This window comes from Macaca mulatta, chromosome 12, assembly GCF_049350105.2.
Source record: "Macaca mulatta isolate MMU2019108-1 chromosome 12, T2T-MMU8v2.0, whole genome shotgun sequence".
NCBI lineage: Eukaryota > Metazoa > Chordata > Mammalia > Primates > Cercopithecidae > Macaca > Macaca mulatta.
Window position 1 is genome coordinate 60897296 of NC_133417.1, and position 15119 is coordinate 60912414.

The 15119-nt window shown below is 34.5% G+C and overlaps 1 long non-coding RNA gene across 1 annotated transcript; it reads right to left on the minus strand.

Annotated features, from left to right (window-relative positions):
* Positions 1–10632: 10632 nt before the first annotated feature.
* LOC144333569 (uncharacterized) lies at positions 10633–14691 on the minus strand. The gene is made up of 3 exons (XR_013402326.1): positions 14598–14691; positions 12770–12915; positions 10633–11995 (listed from the first exon to the last, which is right to left on the minus strand). It is a non-coding gene; the product is annotated as an uncharacterized LOC144333569 (long non-coding RNA).
* Between the last annotated feature and the right edge of the window lie 428 nt (positions 14692–15119).

Below are 15119 nucleotides of genomic sequence, written 5' to 3' on the forward strand. Positions count from 1 at the left end.
TAAAAATGGCTTTCAAATTACCAATAAAATGACAGATACCAATATGTACTTGATTCTTTAGGAATTATATATATTTTATTAATTTAATCTAAATGTCAACTCTTTCCTCTTAAATTGCATAGAATTGACACAAACTCCATCCTCATTTGGGGGAAATCCAATGTTTTCTCCAGGATGTCTGCAGATGCCAAGGTAATGATGTAATTTAGTCACGTCTGCCCATTCTGTGTCCCTTGGTCTTCTCTCTTTCCTCTTACCACTATCCTATTTTTCCCTTTATTTGGCTTTCCCCAAGCCCAATTCTCTGTTCATTTCTGATGTTAAAGCATTTGGCAGCTCTCCCACAGTCTCTTTCTTTCCCCTTTAAATTTTTACAGCCAAAAAGCTTAACTCTGCTTCTCTAAACAAACAAGCAAACAATTCCCTTCCCTAAGGAGAATTCCTGTGTCTCCTGCAGTCAGTTTACCCATTACAGTGCGTAGTTAAATCTGCATATTATCAATACTACCAACTTATAAAACAGTTTTGCATAGAGGTTAAAAACCCATTAAATGGCTTTGGGCCTGTCTAGAACTACTCCCTCATCAGCTGTGTTGGCCACTAAAGAGCCAGTCTCCTCTTCAAGCTTCAAGTTCCTCATCTATGGAAGCCAGTCTCCTCTTCAAGCTTCAAGTTCCTCATCTATGGAAGATAAACCATAGAAGAATCAATTTCATGGGTTATTGTGAAGCTTATATGAGGTGATTATTTTAAAATATTTACCAAAGTGCTTGGCCCATATTAGACCTCAAATTAATTATTTTTATTAATAGTATTTTTGCTAGTTTGATGCTTAAGCTTACTTTTTACTTAATAGAAGCATTACATTTTTATAAATAATTATAACGCTGAATAGTTACAAGTATACATATAGGAATACATAAGTGCACTTTAAAAATCAATATTTTTATTTTATGAGATCAAAAAGTAATCATAAAATTATAATAAAATACCACGCTTGCACACTTGCAATAACAAAAATATTAACTAAGATAATCCTAGCAACAAAAGTGTAGGGTACATGGAGGAAGATTCAGGGAAACAGCCAACTTGGGCTGTTTCTCAATAAGGAAACAATATTGCCCAGATAGCCAATCACCCACAATAGATTCATAGTTCTAAAGTAATTCTCATAAAATACCAATAGGTTTCTTTTTTCTTCCCCCTCCACATGTAATTACTCAATGAGTTCACCTTGCCCACCCTAGACAAAGCCAATTTATCAAGACCAGGGAATTGCAATAGAGAAAGGCTAATTCACACAGAACCAGCTGTGCAGGAGACCAGACTTTTACTATTACTCAAATCAATCTCCCCAACCATTCAGGGATCAGACATTTTAAGGGAAATTTGGTGGAGGTAAGACAGACAGGTGAGAAGGGCTCCAGCTGGCCTGTGCACTGGGAGAAATGCACACGGGTGGAGCCACAGAAGTCTGCCAGATTTGCAGTGGGGAGGAGCCTGGCCCCATCTTCTTCCTGTGTGGAAACTAGGATTCAATCTTAAGCCCATGGGCAGGAAGCATACTCTCTCAATTCGCTGAGTCTATGTTTCCCCCCTTTTGTTTTCCTTTTTGCCCAATATATTCCATTTTTTCTCACTCTTCAAATCGTCTGTGAGCCTAAATATTCATGGCTCTGTGAAAAGGACCACATTTTTAGGTGAACTAAGGAAAAGTCCCACAGCAGTTGGGGGAAGGCCAGTGAGTCAAGAGTGCTGATCAGTTGGGTCAGAGATAAAATCATAGGGAGTTGAAACTGTCCTCTTGCGCTGAGTCAGTTCCTGGATTGCAGGGCCACAAGATCAGATGAGCCAGTTAATCCATCTGGGTGGTGCCAGTTGATCCATCAAGTTCAGGATCTGCAAAATATGTCAAGCACTGATCTTAGGAGCAATTTAGGGAGGGTCAGAATCTTGTAGCCTCCAGCTGCATGATTCCTAAATCATAATTTCTAATCTTGTGACTAATTTGTTAGTCCTACAAAAGCATGTTAGTCCCCAGGCGAGAAGGAGATTTGTTTTGGGAAAGGGCTGTTATCATCTTTGTTTTAAACTTAAGCTAAGTTTCTCCCAAAGTTAGTTCAGCCTATGCTCAGGAATGAACAAGGACAGCGTGGAGGTTAGAAGTACGATGGAGTTGGTTAGGTCAGTGAATACCTTTCACTGTCTCAGTTATAATTTTGCAATGGCAGTTTCACCCACACCCTAGTCTCTCTTTTTTTAAACTTCAGAAAATTATTCTAAATTTCATCTCAAAGTTTAAAGGTTAATATACATAAAAACTTTTTAAAATATTGTCTTCTTCTTGAGAATGACTTGTTGACCATTAGGAGGTATTAGTTTTTCTGTGATGCATATTTAGGAAATAAAGATGCTCATAACTAATAACCTTACTTTCCTTTTGTCAGTGAACCCAGAATTCCTAAGTATGTTTTTGTTTAAGACAATGAAGAGAAACAAGATAGGATTCTGTCAGAGTTCATGGCACAATTTGTCTACCTAACTTCTTCCCTAAGAGTGTTTTCTTTTTCCTCTCTCACCTTCTTAATAAGGAATATTAAAATCCTGAAGTTTTAAAAAAGACAACGTGTCTTAGTATTGGCGTCCTTCTATGGTGGAATATCTCTAGGCTGGAGAAATGTATTCTATTCAAATTCCGGCCCTCTTTTATTTTGGCATCAAAAAGCGTTTGTGTTTTCCGCAGCAAAAATGAGAACTGATAGGACCACATTTTTACTGTTTTCTTCTACTAGACAGAGGGTTCACTCTTGAGGGCACACATATTTTTTTTTTCCTTCCAAGGATGCCATTTTATTTTTAATAAACACGAAGTGATGTTTTCTGAGAGGAGAAAGACATGGCCTCAGAGAATTCTAATGCTGACCAGGTTGTTTATCTTCTAACCGAAAATGTATTTATTGTTTGCTGCATCTTCAGTCAACTTGTGGTCTAAGTTTGAGAGAGAGAGAGAATTAATTAAGGAAGAAGATGGGAAATTACAGGAAGGAAAGTGTCTTGGGTCATCAGTTCTTAACAGCCATCTTTTCTGCCATGCAGAAATCATAAAGCAAATAATTTAAAATTGGCAAACAATGCCAATCTTTCTAAAAGCTTATTATGTTACAAAGAAAATCAACCTATATATGAATAAATAGAGTTAAAGAAGAAAACTCAACCTTAATTAGTTTTCTACCTCTGTCTTTATCGTCTTTATCATCTCCTAACATTGGACTACTTTAACTAAACTTCCTTGAAAATTCATTCTCTTTGATTCTCTGACCTAAGTAAAGTTACTTGGGGATGACCTCTTTTTATCCTGCCTTCTTGTAAATGTAGCTATTTCCTAAAGTTTTGCCCTTAAAACTCTTCTCTTCCCTTTCTGCACTCTTCTATTCAAAAAACACAATCATCCCTGTTGGCTCAATTATCACACTTAAGGAAATTTACTCCTAGATCTGTCTCTTCATTCCTGATTCCAATTCCCTAGTTGCAATAACAAACTCAACATTTATGTGTTGTTTTATATCTATACTGTTTTCCAGTTTCTTAACTCAAAAAGTCAGATTCGTATTTTTTATCCTTTTTTTACCCTCAATTTTATAACTAGTTCCCAAATCTCAATGCTTTTTGCATTGTACATTCCTCTTTCCATTCTTATCCCCACCACCCAGTTTGAACCTTTTTTACTCCCTACGTTGGCTGCCAGGATCACTGCTCATGTCTTGCCCTTCCCCAATTGTATTTATCCATCCTACACACTGTGGTCAGATTAGTTTACTGAAAGTATTACTGAGATCCACTCCTCCTAAAGAAATCACAATCTCCACTTTAAGATCCATTTGAAATTCTACTTCCTCCATGGCATTTTTCCTCTGTATACACACTGTAATATCTTTATAATATCTTCCTTCTTTTACACCCCATAATATTGAGTGTGTTTTATGTCAGTTGCCTTACCCCAGAGCTATTTTTGTGACAAAGCACACAGAAAAAGGGAAATTCAGAACTTTTCAAAAAACCAGTATCACAAAAATGAATCTAGGTCTCTCAATATTATATTTTGCATCCTTTGTTTACGTGAACTTTCAGAGTATTAATTTGATAACTGTTTTACAGCATTCTATGAATTCTTCATTCACTTGAGTTAGACATTAAGACTGAATTCTCTTAATTACTCAAAAAGTATGATATAAAGGAAGATTGACACCCTTCTAGAAAATGGTAATTTGGTACAAAAAAATGTTACTAGAAAGAGTGAGAGAAGACATGGAATGCAATCTGCATGTACTATTACAGTTTTGTGAACTTTGCATTGAATTTCTGAAATAAAGCAGCTCACTTTTGCATTATCTGGAACCTGTCCAGAATGAAATCTCAACGACCTGTGATTCCTCAAGGCCACACAAAAGCCCAGCTCTAATGATGAACAATCACCTCCATTCTTCCTGTTTCTTACCGTCACCGATGACTTTTTAAATGGCTGCAAAAGTCACAGTTACCCAACTCTCAGAGAAAAAAAATGTACTGCTAAAATCAAGGGTGTAGCTAGCTCATTTATACAGATTAAAAATATCAATATTCTTTACCACTATTTTTCATTTTGCCCTATAAATGTAGCATCATCCAAAAGCTAGCAGCCCAAGAAAATTACATCATTTTTTAGTTTGTTCATGGTACAAAATTGTTCTCATATGGCTGGCAATCTGAAAGATGGTTTATATTTTAAAAGAACTTCAACCAGAAATTAGCACATTTGGAGTTCATGTGACCATGGTCATGATGTTGAACAGCTCTCTTGACCTTATTCCCCACCTTTTGTTATTCCTAAGAAGAAAGAAGTATGTTAACTTAGTTAAATATTCAAATTAAATATCTTAAGTTGAAAATACTTAGGTATGACTGGAAGAAAGAGGAGATTGAGTAGAAGGAAGAGATTACTTATAACTAAATTTTTGTATACACAGTATCAAAAACAAAATTAAGTAATGTCAAACCCAGTGACTGCATGCTTCATAAAAACAGTGCTACCTCTCTTCACTTTAGTGAAAGAAGCTTCCTCAGTTACTTAAATGATTGGAGGCAAAAATTTTATGGCAAAGAGAAGCTTTCAGCTGGAGGTATAAATTCTTTAGATTTTTAGAACACACAAAAGTCTGAAGTAATCTAGAATAAACCAAAGCAGCATTTCTCAAATTCTTTTCTATAGTTTGTTTGTTAATAAGATCTCTTAAACTTTTGGAAATCCCAAATAACCCTGTCAAAAATTTGAATATTTAACTCACCCCACAGATGAATATTTTTGAAAATATTTATAATTAATAGAATGATCAGACTTTTGCTACATGATCCATAAGGTAACATCAGACTTAAGTCCTAGAACATTTACTTAAAGTAATAAAGTTGAACTGAACTTCACTCCTAGTAGAATTATTGCTTAAAAATAAGAAATACCTCTCCTCCTTTTTGCTGTCTTCTAAAACCCACTCTTAAAGCCACTTTGCTTTGTTAACTTTCATAGCATGTATTCTCACTACAGCCTTCAACACCTGGAAAATTAGTGGAAGAATTTGACTGATTATAGAGGCTGTTTTCCTTGTTCCACGGCTTGTTCTAAAAGGGATACTCAGCAGAACTTGCATTTTTTTTCTTTCATTTTGTGCTGTCTGCATGAGTAATTACCTCCCTGATTTCTGAGATGCAATTGAGTAGCTTCCACATTAGAAAAATCCAAAGATTGATAGAGCCATCTCTCCTAAAGGATTAGACTGCTGCTGTAATTCCACGGAGTAGGTCATTCAAATAGCAACACGCTACAAAGTTTAATTTATCTGGTTTTTAAAAGCTAGATATTGTTACCAATTCAAGCGACACTGGAAAGGTCTCATAGGTCTTTTATATAGGTGATGATCTTTTATATTCCCCTGCAGCATTGCTTCCTGCCCTCATGGAATGTGTCATCCCAGGAGATGACCAAGGTTGAGTTCACTATTTTGAAAATAAAGCATATGACAATTAATTTATTCATCTGTTAATGATAATTTCTGAATATCTGTGCTGATAACTTCAGAGCAAGCAAGCTGAAATCAGCTGTGCAAACTTCTTTGCAGTATTTGAATTATGAAGAAGCCTTACAACCTGCTTTAATAATGAAGAATTACTTCTTTTAAACAGGTGTCATCGAATGGGGTAGGCTGTCGTGGCAAAATAGCATAGACTGGTGGAATAAAGAACAGAAATTTATTTCTCACAGTTCTGAGGGCTGGATATCTGAGATCAGGGTGCCAGTATAGTCAAGTTCTGGTGAGGGCTCTCTTCCTGGGTTGCAAATGGCTGCCTTCTCACTTTGTATTCACAAGGTAGGGGGAGAGAAAGCTATCTCTGGTGCGTCTTCCTCTTTTATAAAGACACCACTTCTAGCAAATCAGAGATCCCTGTCTTTATAACCTCATTTAATCTTAATCACTTCCTTAAGGGTCCAATCTTCAATACAGTTATACAGGGGGTTAGGGCTTCAATATACAAATTTTGGAGGGACAAAATCCAGTCCATAACATGGTTTGAAGAAAAATAAACAGCCAATGAGAATTCACACATTTATATGCATAAAATCTGTACAATTCCCAATTCATGTTATATGTGAAATCTGGGCTTGGGCTCTGGTTCTTTTCTTTCTTTCTTTCTTTTTCTTTCTTTTTTAAACTAATCAGTTTGGTGGTCCCCTGTATCAGGCAGGGTATCTGGCATGTGTACCACAGAGATTGCAAAAACCATTACAAATAAAATTATTTGAGCTAGCCAAAGAAAACTGAATCAAATTTTGTTTATTCCCTCATACTTTTCAAGTTAGCTTATTTATTATGTTTACAAGCTTATTTAATTTGTTGCAGATGTTCAGTGGACAGTTTTGTAAGCATTCACTGTTAGAATACTTTTTCATAAAATCCATTTTCCAAATGTCTCAATAATGACAAAAGACCCCCTAACAGAATATTAAGCCAGGAAATTCATCTAAACATCACAACTGTAATCATAAGTGGTATAAGCTGTAGTTGCTGTCTGATTAATTTTGGCTCAGTGTAATGTTGCTGGAATGATTATTTTTGACTCAATTTTTTTCCCTTTAAATAAAAGTAAACACCAAAGTGAAGAGGATATAGAAAGAAATGGTGGCCTTTTAAACTAAATTATCAATAAAAGCAGTGAGTTTAATTCTCAGATAATCTTATAAAAATGGGCTATTTTCTAGCAGCAGTATTGAAAATAGACATACTTTCTTGATAAAATGACTGCTTTTTCATTTAAATATATTTTTACTCTATTTATGTAATTGGGTACATTTGTTTAAAAAAGTTTGCTGTTATTTATTCTTGGCTTTTAAAACTAGTTCTGTTCCATAGTCAGTTTAACTGAGAAGCAAGATCTTTGTAAGTTCGCTGCACATTTAATTAATAGAAATCCAACCTCCCAAGACAAACCACAGATGCTGTACATATTTAGCAGGGTCTTCTAACCAGCTGCACTAATCTGGGCTGTAACACTACCCTGTAGCTAAACATCTGGACAGAGCTAGAAAACAGAATAATAAATAGTTTTAGATTTCTTTCAGACAGATGCCTACAGGTGACATCACAAAACATAAACATGGAAATAGAAACAGAAATATTTGTTGCCTGATATAGCATTACCACTTGAAAGACAGGTCATGCAAATTTCTCAATACTGCCCTCAACAAATTTGACTTAAAACAACACCATTTTCCATTTTATAACTAGCTGTCAGATTGCATAGTATAAAATCTTAGAGTTCAAACAGAGATGAGGTAGTACAGTTATAAAAATTGTACCATATCTTGAAAAAGCTAAAGCACTGTCTCTCTTATGATTTAGTACTTATGTTAGGAATAAATTTAACTTCCCTAGAGAGCATCATGTCAAAAAAATGCTCTTATATCCTAACCCTTCCCACTTTGTTAGGACACCATTGAATTCACCATAAGATTGGTGAGAACTGGTTGGTTACTTTTAAAGCTTCTATCAGAGGGGCAGATTTTTCTAACTGTACAGAATTTAATAGAGTAGTTGACATTATTTGTTTTCATTTTAACACAGTTGGGAGTTGAAAGGGCTTCTATACCAGTTGCTTTGAGTATCATGCTTCCAGAGTAGCCAAACAACTTCTCCTTGTTTTCAGGGTAGATTTAAACATATTTTGATGAACAGAGAAATAATAAAGAATGTCTTATCCCTAATGGCAAATTTTCATTGTAATAGATAGAAATTCAAACTATAGTTATACAATAGACATATTCCTTCTAGAAAGAGATTAATTGTAAATATATGTCCCTTTCTCAGATTAGAAATCAAGAGCTATCATATTCAAATAATTTAAGCCTAAAATAAACATAGCCAATGCATACAGGATAGGTTATTTGAAAACTTTAGTTTGATTCTGCAGGAACACTATATATTAAGAAAATAGTTCTTATCCCCCTGGGAACTCATAGTTCATTAATTAAGGTCTCCATGTAATCCTAGATAAAATCCTAGATAAAATGTGATAAAATCCTAGATAAAATAAAAAAAATTATTTTTTTATTCAAACTTGTCATTCAGTAATTTGGAATAAACATTCCCAGTTCAGAGTTTGTTTTTATCCTCTCAATGTTATTTCAAACATATCTAGAAAGTCAGCTTTAAAAGCTTTCTTAGGAATGCATACTTAGATATCAACATTCGTGGAGGACAATATTATTCTCTTAGGTTCTTAGACCTAGGGTTTTTTTTTTTTCTATCATATCTTTTAGAAGATTTAATTGCCTCTATATTCCAATAAAAAGGTTGTCTTCATATGAAAAAAAATTAGAGGTTTTTGAATGCTTTTTATCCTTTCTATTGTAGGAGAAAGTACTCAAATATATGCTGTTAAGAATTCACATCATTGCTGTAGCTGAAAAAAAACAGAAGTTTACCATTTGACGATGAGAGAGGAAAGAATACCCGGAAAACTGGTAGTTCACTGAGCATCATTTTCACTGTAATAAAAAGTTAAGTAAGTTTCATAAAGTGTGTTTAGAATGGTATCAAATTAGGAAAAAGGATTTTCTCATTCTAACGTTCAGTGTCTGCATTGAAAGACAGCCCAGGGTTTGGGGAGTAGAAGAATTCTAGAGACACTTCGTTAGAGGATAAAGTCATATCTAGACAAGAACCAATAAATTAAAATATAATAGGATATAATTGTATGAAAATAGAAGGATAAATAAGCTGAACATAAAGACATGGATTAAGAAACTAACTTTTATTTACTTCATTTATAAACACATTTACGTGTATTTGTATATAATTACATAGCTAGAAAGATAGGTAGATTAATAGTTATATAAAGATATCTATCTATATTCACAAATCTATGCATATATTTTTTCCAGGAGCAAAAGTCTAATATTTGATAGAATATTTCCTCCAGATAGCAAGAAAAAATCCTAGTTATACAAGTGTAATACTTTGTTATTATTTTACATTTATCACAAAATGCCTCCTTGTAAGTATATTATGTAGCATACTCCCCAAACTTTTGCTAAGACAACAATATGTGGGAACAATTATCTTGTCAATTTACTCTGTATAACATACTTGACTCAAATTATTATTTGGAAACTATTCAGCCCAGATAACAATGCATGTGGGGTATCCTCAACAAGGTATTTATATATTTTTAAAACAATTAATTGGAAAAGATTGATATCAAAATTGTGGAGTAAGGGCTATACATAATACAATCAAAATATATATTATATATACACATATATACTACAGGTGCATGTATATAATATGCATATGTAATATATACGCACAACACACATATGCGTTGTGTGCATGTACTTATATTTTATGTATAGTTATGTAGTATATATGCCTAAATAGTATATTTTAAAATAATATATTTTCTATGTAAAATATAAGTATATATATTGATATGTAACAGGATGGATTAGGCAAATCCAAGGGATCATCAAACGTGCAGAAGTCAAGGGTGAGTATCCCCCACTGAGTAACTTCTCTGATTGCTATGCTGCTCCTTGAACACATCAGGTATGTTGCCACCTTGAGCCACTGGATTTAGCTGCTCTCTCCCTGTGGAATGTTCTTTCCCCATACAGGTGCACATCTTTCTCCATTAACTCTTTCAAATCTCATTCAGGTTTCAACTTGTCAACTTGCCATGAGAATTTCCCTGACCCCCTCTTCAGAATTGCTCTTCTACACCCCTAGTCCCTGTACATCTTGTCCCCTTAGTTGCTCTAGGTTTGATTGTTGTGGTGGTGTGGTTGTTTTGTGACTGTGATTGTAAACTACTTATTACTTTTGTTATAAGTGTTTTAAATTAAATATAACAACAACAATCTTTGTAGTAGTATAATAACCATTCATTGTAACTAATAGTTGTAGTTACAACTAATAGTTACTGGGATTCCGCCAATGAAAATAGGACAGCTTCCTGGCCTGAGGCTGTGGGGATTTAAGACATAGAGATGGCATATACTAACTTATAAAATGTAAATTCACTGAATTTTTTGGATAAAAAAATAACACCTCACATTTTGACAGCACTTTATTCCATTGGATCATCACAAAATGGAGTTAAGAAAGATATCATCAGTCTTCATTTTTCAGATGAGGAAACGGAATTTAAACAAATTAAGCTTTTCAAGGTCAAATCTCTAGTGAACGAAGGAACTAGGACTATAATATGTCTCTGGCTTTTAATCTAATGCTGTTTTTTCTAAATCATTCTGCTACCCTTACATCAAAGCCAAGGTCACAGCAACTCTGATTTACTGAGGTACCAATACCAAATTGAGGGCAACCTGAAGCACCACTCATTCCAATTCATTTCCAGTTTGTACTATTCTTTTTCCCCCCAACTTCAAATTTCATCATTCTCTCCAATAACAGTAATAACCAAGATTTATTAGGGACCTACTCTTGACCATCATTATACTAGTTTTATATCGCACTGTTTCATTTATATCCCATAGTAAAGGAACTCAAGAAGAAGAATTGACAGAGAGAAAAAGAAAGAGAATGAGATTGTGTTTACTCAGTCTTCTTCCAGGAATTCTAATAAATCAATTGACTGACTAGATTTCAATCATTCACATTTTTATTCTTTCTAAATGTATCCAAGATGTAAAGATATCTGCTATCTAATAGGAAAGATGGAAATCATTCTCTCTATTTGCACTCAGAACAGAATTTCTTAAGCCTAACAGAAAAGAAAGTGCATCATTCATGTCCCTTATTTCATAGGACCTCTTAAAGTCCCAGGAGAATGTTCTGTTCATTAAGCAGTAAGCCTGGGGTTATTGGCAAAATTTCACTAAATCCTTCCACATCACTTACTGCTGGCATGGATTTCTGTGCAAGAGAGCACATATTCTCCATCCTGGTGAAATGCCTTGTACTGGCTAAAGTGCAAACCAAATTTCCTGAATCTTAACTCCTGAGGGGAGTGCCTCTCCTCATCTTATCACCTATAACCCTACACTCAATTTCCTGGTCCAACCCCCTGCTAGATCTGGTTCATAAGGGATTAAGGAGAGGATTGAATAGAGGCATGCTGATCTCCAAAGGAACTGAATTTACTTCCTGCACACTAAAATCTTACTGTCATGCTTTATTTTCTGAAGGGATTTTTCCTCCAACACCCTCAAATGAGATTGGGAACCCCTTCTCCAGAAACTGAAAACTTGCTTTTAGCCTGTTAATTCCCAAGTCACCAGAAAACCTGGTTACATTACCTGAAACAAGCCGAAGGATATCACCAGCTTCATCTTAACTAGGTGGAATGATCACCAGAGATACCTGATCCAGAAGGTATTCCAATCGTCTCTCCCCAGAATGTGGCACGTGGGAGGGGCAGTGCTTCTCAGAATCCTTGTGCTTATAAAAAGGAACTGGATAAAGAAAAGAAACTAATTAAACAAAACAAAAACAAACAAGGCAACAAGGGCAAACACACTGTAATAAAAGATAACAAACACGTGTTTTTTTTAAATGCATGGGTTCAAGGATTTTTAATGCATAGATTTAGAAATTAAGGATAATTGATTCTAAGAGGCACTTTTTTCAATTTAACATCTCTAAAATGAGAATCATAGTGGTACAAAAAATAAGCTGCATCTTACAATGAAATAATTTATGTTGTTATGCTCTTATAAACAAGAAAAATAATAGTTGTCCAATATCTTACCAAATTATTTTGAGGTTACTTTCAGCACATAAAGAAAATTTCAAATATCTTACCTATCAGACATTGACTCAGAAAAACAAAAACGGAATCTGGTTTAGGAAAAATAATTTTTATGCTAAAATTGTAATAAGTAAACTGATGGCATTAGAACAGGAAGCAAAACCCTGGGGAGGTAATTAATGATTTAAAGTTTCTAGTCTGACTGGAAGCATTCATTCCACACACTGAAGCATAAAAATTATGTTTATGCTTATGATATCGTATCAGAAAATAATAAATGTATGAAAGTTATGTTTTATAAACATTTTAGATAAAATGTAAATATTACAATATAATTTTCCATAGAATTCTTATCTTAAGAAGTTGAATAGAGGTCAGCTTAAACCCCTTTGATGAAAAATCTTTGGATAAACCAAAATTCCTTTTTCTATTAAAATGTCACCAATACCAATATTACTAGAGCGTGTACAATACCTACTGTATTATGTATTCTGACCCAGGCATCCGTCTTAAGGAACATGCTTATGGGGACAATCTCCTCTAGAGGCCAGCAAGACAATTTTAAGAGACTCCAAGTTACTCTGAGGATGTGGTATATTTGTCAGTAGACTCAGACTCAGGAATCTGCACAATGGATAAATATGTAGGATTTATTAACATATTTAATTTTTAATTAAAGTACAGTCAATCCATTTAACAGTAAAGGACTAAAAGTAGAATTAGATGATAGAGGAAATGTGGAGAAGGTATAGCTGGTTGAAGAGTGGTCTCCAAAAAAATATGCCAAGTCCTAACACTGGCACTAAATGTGACCTTACTTGTAAATAGATGTCTTTGCAGATGTAATTAGATTAAAGATTCCCAAATGAGATCATCCTGGAATTAGGGTGGGCTCTCAACCCAATGCCTGATTTCCTTAAAAAGAAGAGAGAGATTTAACAGACAGACACACAAAGAAGAAGTCCACATGAAGAGGTAGAAAGAGGTCGGAATGGTGCAGCTACAAGTCAAAGAATGCCAAGGATTGCCTGCTGCCACCAGAAGTCAGGAAAGAGGCATGGAACAGACTCTTCTGCGGTGCCTTTAGAGAAAAAAAAAAAAAAAAATCCCTAACACTTTGATTTCAAAAATCTCGCTTCCAAAACTGTGAAAAAGGAATTAATTTCTGTTGTGGTAAGACACCAAGTGTGTGGTAATAGGTTACAAAAACTCCAGGAAACAAACAGAGGAGTTGAGAGTAAAACTGCAGAGAGAGGACAAAATAGCGAGAGAAACAAAGTATTATGCAAATGAGATGAGATGGTAGACTATGCCATTACTCACCCTAGAAATATAAGAAGTGCTAAAGGTAAGTAGGTAGCTTTAGCACTGGCTGCATTTTTTATGATAAAATAAGACTTTGTCAGGTGCCATCATATGATCTGCCCTTCAGTTTCCATTTCCAAAACAACGGGAAGTATAGCAGAAAGATTAAGCATATGGATACTGAAGGCTAAACTGCCTAGTTTCACATCCTCCTCCATTTCATAACTTGTGTTTCGTATTTGTGTGTTTGTTTCATCTGTAAAATGGTGATGATGGTAAGACATATCTCAGAGTTTTTGAAAGGATTAGATGAATTAGTATACATAAAGTGCTTAAAACACCATAAGATCTATATATGTGTTTACTTTTATTATTCAAGGTATCGTTGCCATCAAAGTTTGTGAATTCTCTAATTTTAACTCAATAGTGTTACAGGTCTAATGCACAGATTTAATTTTTGAAGTGAGCAAATCATATTACATTACAAAAAGGATGGAAATAAGAGTGGGAACTCCAAAAAGGAGTTCAGGATATAGTGAGAGAATACAGAATTGAATCGGGGCTCTGTTGAAGATGCTGACTTCTCTGCTGTGCTCTACAAAACAAGATACCAGCTAAGGCGGCACTAAGAAGGGCCTCCAGAAGGAAGGTGGGGCACTCTAGGGCCATAAGGTCACTTCACAGGTCCATGGACCCCCTTCTGCAAAAAACATCCTCTCCTCCTATACTTTGTCTCTCTGCATCTGTAGTTTAAGATTATATTTACTTTTTTTTTTTTCGATTTAGTTTTCTCATTGCTCCCTTTGTTGAACTCTCATTTTGATCCAGTTTCTTTATCTTTTCATGACTTTTAATTTCTTATTTTGTATTTTCCTTTGGTCATCATCAATATTATTTATATTGTGTTCACTTGGAAACTGAATGGTGATTTTATCCCTTATCCTCTTAGATTGTTTAGAAGTAAATCTTATGTATCACATAAACACATATTATACTCTTGCCCTCGCTTGCACCTTATGATGAAAATCTTCCCCGATTTTTCAAAGTGTCTTTTTCACTCTTCCCTGATCTTTCTAAGTATCTTCTTTCATCCCTACATTATATAAGAAGACCATTCTCATTCACTGAAACAAGAAGCATTTTACCGCATTTTAAAATATTGCATGGCTTGATAAATATCCCAAAGGGAGTACCATTTTTCTAGCAGTTTAATTCTTTTGAAAGTGTCAACTACAGTATACTGAAGTGTTAATGTTAAAAGAGGCCTTTAAAAAAATCTTTTAAAAGCATTTTGAACAAGTGTAATGGAGTCCAAGTTAATTTTTTCATTAAATATTCATGAAAAAGATAATGTGGAAGAGCTCAACCTTTTTCACATGAAAATAAGACTTAAATAATCCAAAGTGATAATTAAATGCGGGTATTAAATAAATTGTAATGTAGTAGCAAATTTTTAAGTAAATTCTATTTTTTTCTGTACCAGATATCCCCCACAATTTCCACCCATCATCTCTTACCTTATG